A 9,187-nucleotide genomic window follows, 5' to 3' on the forward strand; every position below is an offset into this window, starting at 1 on the left:
TTCAAACAAGACATTGAATGGATTATCAGCATGTAATCTACTTCTTGAATCCACAGGGGTCTGAAAATGAAATTACACTTTCAGACCCTGAATAAGAATTCTTATGTACTATGGCACTGCGGATGTGTGGTATTCTCCCTTCACTTTCAGTGTGTGTCGTTATTGTGACACCAAACACAGAGAGTGACACTGGGGACAAATATCCAGACTGTGTCAACATCGCCATCACTCCACTAACTGATCCCTTCCCATAGGAAGTCCTGTCTTCATGACCAGAGAAATCCTAAGCTGATTTCCCCCCCTCCTATGCCACAGGGGTGAGTACAGAAAACGTATTCAAGCTGAACAAACTGTGTGATGAATGCTGTGAGGTGAGCTGTTAGGACTAATAATAGGGTGCTGTGCGATATGCCCATGCTGTGGAGCCTGCAGGTAATGACCAAGCTCTAAGAGATTTAAAGAAGACCTTTAGATGACTTCCTGTGGACGAGAGCGCCTCATAAAGAAAGTAGATTGAGCCATAAAACAAAAGGGTGTTGTGGCTGGAAAGAGGGGATGTGGTGGTGGTGGTGATGGTGGTGGTGATGGGGGTGGTGGTGGTTCCCCGTGAGAGTGATGGCATCAACGAATGGCTTTCCTTTCCCCTTCACCCAGCAGATTGGTTATGGGGTGATAATGTGCCGTGAGCTTCTGCCTCGCTTCGCTGTCTTATGTGGCTGCATCGTTTCGCGTCATACACGTTGCGCAGCACACAGACCGTAGAGAGGCCGGGACCAATCACAGACTGGAGACTGCATTCCGGGCGAGAGCTCTTGGCAGCAGCAAGGCACTGTAATGGCCAACAAATGTCACAAACTAGAAATGATGGCTCCCCTTTGATGTGAATCGCTTGTTGTTAGAAGGACCAGGGAGGATCGATTCCTTATTTTGTGGGGGCCATTATAGGGCCAGTGTCGACGTCTGGGTCTTTTGGGTAATGGGAAAGCTCAGGAATATTGTCTACTGAGAAAAAAAGTGAATGAAATAATATCAAAGTAGCGCACAAGCCAGGAAAGGCTACAAGGATTGGCAGAGGTTTATAAGACAGTAGTTCGTTCAAGGGACAGCACAGCATTTCGATAAAACTGGTCATTATTTTGCAAATCCTCTCTATATTGGGGTTGTTCTAACACCTCTAACTGGGCACAGGGTTTCCTGGTCCCTGCTACACATATTGTTCAGGCTCGTGGAAAGACAGGCGGGTTTGATGAGCGAAAAAATTTAGTGCACTGGGAGTGCTTTTGCGCCCAGTGCACGATACCAATTTGTTCCGCCAACACGGCCAGCCACCTCATTTACGGCCCTGTGACGTTCTCACTGGGCCTAACCCCCTCCCAGCTACCATTTACATTTTGATGGGAGGCATGTACTGATACGCCCAAGGTCACCCTCTCCTATGAGCCATGGGACTGCTCCAGCACCAGGTGACATGAGAGAGAGAGATTGGGGACTCCATACATCTTTATGTTTTTGCAATGACTAGTGCATGATGCAAAGGCACACCGCTCGTGGTTGTTCTCATACTGTTTTTTTCGAGAGAGATTGCCTAATCATAATCAGTTTCGCAATAGCCAGCTGTGACAATGAGGTGACAATCAGGTGTTACCGCTCTGTGTGTGTGTGTGGATGGCCGAGAATAAGGATAATCTGAACTGAATGCTCCATTCGTTGCCACACTCATCTATAACTATGGTGGTGGTGGGATGAAAAGAGATGTCCACTTTTGTCTCATAATTGCTCAAATTGTTCATCTTTGAACAAGAGTCTCGGCATCTTGAGTGGACAAAGATGTCTGCCACGAAACAATCACCTGGGCTGAATGAGCAATCAGGTGATTCATAGCACCATTTCAAGGAGGTGGTTCTTCTTTTAGCGTAAAGACACAAACTCCTCCATATCTGTGGAAAGGAGAACACACTTTTTAAAAAAAAAAAAAAAAAACTTTATTAGGGCTTAAAACTAAGTTGCTGCTGCTTTTTTGCTGCTGTTTTTTTTTTTTTTTGAAATGGGGACCGAAAGCCCCACTTCAAATGGGGCTGAATGTGGTTACACTGTTCTGGATGGGATACTATGTCTGTGTACAGTACATACATGTGAGAGAAGTGAGTAGTATTAGTCTGTGGAGGGCGGGCCCTAATTGGCTTCACCCCCATCCCACTCTCCCGCAGGATATTCAGTGAGGAGCTCGGAGAGGGTCAGATGGATAAGGTCTACAGACACCCCACATTACATGCTCACAGCTGGGACAGGCAATGCTGTGTGAGTGTGTGTGTGTGTGTGTGTGTGTGTGTGTGTGTGTGTGTGTGTGTGTGTGTGTGTGTGTGTTTGTGTGCATATATGAGATGTGGCTGTTAAATAGCACAACAGTTGTGTTTACCAAGCAATTGATCGTTCGCAAAACCCCGCCCATCGAACGCAGATGAGCCAATGACAGTCCAGTAGCTCTGTGCAGGCAGACATGGCCCGTCAACTTCATTTTACGGCTCCATAGAAATGTATTGGGAGCCTTGATATTTGTCCGGTTTTATGGGATTTTATAGTGATATGAGTTGAAAAGGACAGTCAAATGATTTATGTGGGATTAACACAACACCGATACACAGAAAAATGCCTTTTTTGCCAATCTTGATTAAGTTTTCTGTAATTATGTTAAATATATTAAATTCTCTCGTCACTATTTTAAAGCAAAGGGTTAACGTTACTCCGGGGGTTCCATGTTCCATATGTGTTGTGCATGCATTACTTGAAAAGAACTAGCTCCAGTTATGTATGACCAGTGAAGAACAACTTGAAGCTACATCTATAAGTGTGAACATGCTTAACAAAATATGGGAACAAAACATGGGAACTAAACGTGCATTACGAATATAATCAGTGGGAGCCCTGTGCTTGTTTCCTTGCAACAAGAAGGTTCCATCTGGGGGTGATGGAAGACAGTTTAAAAATGTCCAGTTGATTGCGCAATTTGGTCTTAGTTGCAGTCATTGCCGAAAACCCGGCCTCGCATAGATACGTCACTCTCAAAAATAGGGGTACAGTTGGGGTACATTTTTGTTCTTTTAGGTACAACTTTTGACCCTGTACCTTAAAGGGAACAATATGTACCGTTCCTGGATCATTAATGTACCTTTTCGCAAAAGGACCATATTTGTACCTAAGGGTACAAAAAGTACATGGCCTGTCACTCAAAAGTTGTGTGTTTCACTAATTCACGTATTGGGATAAATGCAGAGACCAAATTTCCCTCACGGGATCAAAAGAGTATATATACTTATATATATATATATATATATATATGTGCATGTATGCGTACATATGTCCACTGTGTGAGTATGTGTCATACTTATGATTACTGTGAATGTATGTGTGTGTGTGTGTATCTGTTTATGCACATGTGTGCACATGGAATGGGTTAAGATGACTGGAGGCAAACATACAAAAAAAAATGGTCCTTATAAACCCTACGGTTCTCGAGATATTCACAGAAAACTGTGTCTGCCCTACCCTCCTTTCGGGTGGTCCAGTCCAGCGCGGGGGGTGGGCTACAGATCAAAACGAAAAATGATGGTTCCATGCTATCCATGTGGGGTTACATGCACACCAAGTTTCGTGTACCCCGGTCTTACAGTGTCCCGGGAATACTTGACGGAAATTTGGACATGCGAAAAAGAAAAGAAAAAAAAAAATCTGACTAAACCAAAAGGTTCACTAGGGGGCTCACTAGGGGGTGTGGCTTTTGCGAACGGTCAATTACGGATACAAAAGAGTTACAGCATTAGGTCTCATTATTAGGTCAACCTCTATACTATACATGCATACACTCACACACATACCCACTTGCACTGATACACCAAATCCACATACACTTTCCTCCAAGCCCTGCTGGTGCTCCCCACTACACACAAACACACACACACACACAAACACACACACACAAACACACACACACACACTCTTTCTCTTGATTAGATCTGTCCATGAAGAGAGATGGGGGCTAGATGGATCCTGTAAACAAGCACTACATGGGACTACATATAATGTACTGTACATGCGCAAACTACATATGCTTGGCCAACAAAGGTTGCTGTCAAGGGTAAAGAAAAATAAGATTGATCTACCATTTTCCCATTTGTAGCTATGGTTACCATATTTTCAGCCTCAAGAGCTACACACTGTGCTAAGTATGATAGTACAATTTATCAGGCAGAGTGTCTTTAAAACTTTGAACATATACATCAGAATATACAGTATATAGTAGTAATATAGAGTCAGTGAGTCATCAGTTAGGTTTGGTTACAGCATTAGTATCAGTGGGTGTGTGAGATAGTATCTGTGAGGAAAATTCCCTCTTCAGAGTGGGCATTCCCTGTAGAGATCAGGCCTGAAATAAACCAGGCGATATATTCAGATAGATTCTAGAGAGTAACGTGTTTGTGGGGATGGAGAAGGGGGACACTGCCACAGAGCAATGTTAACAAACATAGAAGAACAAACTTTAGTCTTTAGTCTGAAGAAGGGCAGTAGCCCGAAACGTTACTTCTTGTTGATTAAATAGTCAACGTGGAGCACAGTGTGCGGATTCCATTGTGTTCTTTTATGTTCTAAACCTTTGGAATTCGCCACTTGCCAGTTTTCAGATGTGTGCGCCTCCTTGAATTTCCCCTTGGAGATCAATAAAGTATCTATCTATCTATCTATCTATCTATCTATCTATCTATCTACAGTATCTATCTATCTATCTATCTATCTATCTAACTTAGAATTTGGAGTGTTACCAAACAGCCAGAGGAAACACCAATGTGAGAGGTGGGGAGCAGGGTGGGATTCGGGGGCCAAGGTTTTTGATTGACCCAGTTTTTGGCACATGCAGCTGTTGTCTCCTCACTGCGTTCAGGCGTACTTTCATCTCCTTAACCTCATTCAAGAGCTATTCAGAGTAAAGCAAAAGTACCCTGATGAAATGAACTTCTACGAGGTACAGTAATTGCTGATATTCTTCCATGTATCAATTCTCAGAGACTTGTGATGAATTTGGGACTTTCCCCATGGTGTCATGTTTTCATTATTAGTCAGATGCATGTCAGATCACATCACCAAAAATGTAAATTTAAAAAAGCACAGGTAGAACCTGCCTCTTCCTCCTTTGTAGCCATTACAGTGAACTGTGTGTGTTTTGTGTGCCATGGAACTTTTGTGCTGTTGTGGTTGTGGTGTGAATGTGGATGGATGTTTGTATTGTATTTATGCTTAGGAGAATGTTCCCACACCTTTGATGAACCAACTCACTGGAGTGTGAAGGTCGCAGAGTATTGCATCGTATCGCTTTTCCCCCCTCCTCCGGTCGCCATGGCGACTCCTAGGGAATGAATAGACGCTGTGCTCATTTGAAGGGCACACTCAAATTGGATAGAAACCTGATAAGAATGACAGTGCTGCCCGGCATCAATGTGACAGACCCTATGGGCATTGAAGCCATTGAATAAGCAGACCATAGCTTTTCTGAATGCTTTTGTGCACCTGAATGATTGTGAGCTTCTAAAGCAGTCCCCTTACCAAACCCTGAAGACTTGAAGGTATTTAAATGATTGAGAACCCTAGTTATACAATGCTAGCCTTTTGCCAACTGTGGTTCACTAAATGCTTCTTTATAGACTTGTCAGGTGGTGAGTTAAAACACACTATGTTGCATTAGTACATCGTTTCCCAACCTTGGGGTCGGGACCCCATGTGGGGTCACTGGAAATCCAAATGGGGTCGGCTGACGTATCTTATAATTGACCAGTTCATTACATAAAATTATACATAAACTAAATAAAAAATATATTAATATTAAATATGATATCCAAGTTGAGTAACATATACTTCATTACAATCTAGCTAAATAAAAATAAACTTAGGCAGGCAATCTGTCACGCGTGTGGTGGGGGGGCTTCAACCAAAATTAGCTTGGCCGCTCACAAGAGAAGGACATTTCAGCATTAGTCATTGAACTGTGTGTAAAGAAGAAGATTTACAAAAAACAATTATGTGTTCATCTCATATTTACACAGTTATGACAGATGAGTGTCTGATCTTTGGTAATGTACAGTATGTGATGACAAGCCATACTGTATAAGTCATACCACATACAGTACAGTATTTCAACCTTCGCCCCAATATTGACATACTGTATTTGTAATCTAATAGCAAAGGAAGCCCTTGAACATAGAGAAAGACAGACAGACAGACAGATAGATAGTCAGATAGATAGATAGATAGATAAACAAACTTGCTGATCTGTGGTGTAGATGAACAGGCTCCCTGCACTGTGGAGGAACATCAACAAAAGAGACCACACACACACACACACACACTCACACAGGCTAAGTCACAGGCACACAGGATACGAGTTGTTTTTGTCTTTTTTGAGGGACTTTATTCACATTAAGAAAATAAATAGGCACAATGTGTTTGTGTTAGGTAATACATGGTCTGTGTGTGTGTGTGTGTGTGTGTGTGTGTGTGTGTGTGTATGGCAGTGACAGGTGTGTGCACAACAGCATAAACAGCTTGTTTACTCAACAATGAGCCTCCACCACCTGTTGCCAAACCTTCATATAATCTCTTAATCTTGATAACATCTCTATCTCCTCGACAGAAAAAAACAAAAAAGGCAATCTTACGTAAGACACACAGACGGACATCTTGCTTTTCAAAAGGGCATAGCAGGGGAGATATGGAGCAGAACCAAACAGTGTTCCACAGAAAAGTAAACAGTATGCAAGGTATGCTATCACACTTTTGAAAGTAGACATTTCATTAAATATTGCGCACACAGAAAACTAGACAAGTCTCACAAACATAACCTTTGGACATGAAAAAAGAAATACACACTAGACATTTGTATGCAAACATGCTATAGAAATACAACATTTCAGAGTCACTTATATGCACACGAATTTGAGACGATATGTTACATAGCTCTACTTGCACAGGGGCTTATACAGTATATCTCCTGATCGCCCTGGACATGTCAAGTCACATTGTGGATAGGATGGCACTCTCTGAGTGACAGTGCCCTCATAGGGGTTCAGATGCACATGTTATTTTCCTATGCTATGCTGGAGTCTCAGTCAGTGCAGTCTGTAACAGTCCTTATCTTGAATATCTTGAGTCATTACTGGTATATAGAGCACACACACACACACACACACACACACACACACACACACACACACACAGACAGACAAATACACCATGCATTCTCACAGGCAATACTCAGTTATGCTATCTCATGCATAACACACACTCCCATTGTCAGAACCTGTCTGAGCCCTAAGTGAAAGGTGGCAAGCACTGACCTTCATCTAGTTTGACAGTTCATCCCTCTGTCTTTTTCTCCATTCCTTTCCCTCTCCCTCTGTCTTCCCCTGCTTCCCTTCTTCCCTCTCTTTAACTCCACCCCTCAGGCCCACTCTCTTTCTTCCTCTTCTTCTCTCTTCCTCTCTTTCGCTCTCTCCTTCATCCACTCCAAGTTTTCGGTCTCCTTTCTTCATTCTTCTCCTACCTCTCCTTTCCTGTCGTGATCTTTGTTCCTTGTTCTCTCTCTCTCCCTGTCCTCTCCAAGTTCTCTGTCTTTCTTTTTATTCCTTTTCTCCCTCTCTCCCCCCCTCTCTCTTTTTCTCTCTCTCTTTCTGTCTTTCTCTCTTCCAAAGAGCAGACGGGATCTCCCTCGGCCTGTTCTGCACTTCCACCCCCACCCCTCCCTCCCCATGGGACGCTCCAGGTTGCCCGCCTGCTCTGGTGAAGGGGGATCCATGTCACTCTAATGCACCCTGACACCCCTGACACCCCCTCCTGTTCCACAGCTCTGCTGCCACCATGGCAGGGCCCAGGGCCCAGGCTTCCCTGAGCAGCAGCAGCATCAGCAGCAGGAGTATCCCCGCAATCCCAGCCCGCTTCATGAGGCAGGCGTCTGAGGAATTCAGCGTCGGGGGCAGGCAGCGCTGCAAGGGAGTAGTGTGATCTAAGTCTTCCCCATGTGGTGGTGCAACTGTTTCACATGGAGCTCAGGCCCAGGCTTGGAGAGTCATCACAGCTAGCGGAGAGCTGTGTCCTCTCTGGGTTGGTTTGTATTTTGGTAGGGTCCATGTGTCAGGCAATCTGTTCACGTGTGTGGTGGGGGGCTTCAACCAAAATTAGCTCGCCCGCTCACAAGAGAAGGACATTTCAGCATTAGTCATTGAACTGTGTGTAAAGAATAAAATGTACAAAAAAACAATTATGTGTTCATCTCATATTTACACAGTTATGACAGATGAGTTTCTGATCTTTGGTAATGTACAGTATGTGATGACAAGCCATACTGTATAAGTCATACCACATACGCCCCAAAATTGACATACTTTATTTGTAATCTAATAGCAAAGGAAGCCCTTGAACAGAGAGAATGACAGACAGACAGACAGATAGATAGTCAGATAGACAGACAGACAGACAGACAGATAGATAGATAGATAGATAGATAGATAGATAAACAAACTTGCTGATCTGTGGTGATTGGTGTTGCTCTGGCAGCAGAAACAGGTGGTCTGTCGGAGGAGCATGATGCGGGATCTTTTCATCGCATGCCTGTGCCCCTCCCCTCTATAAAAAGATGGCATTGGTTGAAGCACAATGGACAGAGCTCGCCAGGAAACACGACGGCAGATGGCACCTTCAGCAAGCATAGCCTCTCCATATGGCAATGAGGGCTAATGCCTCCCATTACGTTGGCCATTACATCTCGAGAGAAAAAAAAATAGCAGAATAAAGGGTTGCCACTTTCGCCGATGTGCATCTCCACTCACTAACCTCCATGGCAATTAGCGGACTTTGGGGAGACCAGGGGGTGGAGGGACACAAGCAGGCACAAAACAAGGACAAAACAATTACACGACTAAAAGCACAGAAACCAAAAAAGTGTCACGGAAATGACGTCAGACAAAAAATCAGGAGCTGAAATGTATGTGAAGATATTTATATTAATAAAAGAGGTTAAAGATGAATTGATTGGTGATGCTTATTTAATCTCCAGGGAAGATCTATTGGTTGCTCTATCGATTTAGTATTGATTTCTCCTCTCCTTATGGTTATGGAGCCATATATTTTCATCACACGACACATATCA

General features: G+C 43.5%; 1 long non-coding RNA gene across 1 annotated transcript; it reads left to right on the forward strand.

Moving 5' to 3' along the window:
- The first annotated feature begins 252 nt into the window (after positions 1-252).
- Positions 253-8,487, forward strand: LOC121697377. The gene is made up of 3 exons (XR_006026437.1): positions 253-317; positions 6,677-6,803; positions 7,887-8,487. It is a non-coding gene; the product is annotated as an uncharacterized LOC121697377 (long non-coding RNA).
- The last annotated feature ends 700 nt before the right edge of the window (positions 8,488-9,187 follow it).

Source organism: Alosa sapidissima, chromosome 22, assembly GCF_018492685.1.
Source record: "Alosa sapidissima isolate fAloSap1 chromosome 22, fAloSap1.pri, whole genome shotgun sequence".
In the NCBI taxonomy this organism is placed as follows: Eukaryota; Metazoa; Chordata; class Actinopteri; order Clupeiformes; family Clupeidae; genus Alosa; species Alosa sapidissima.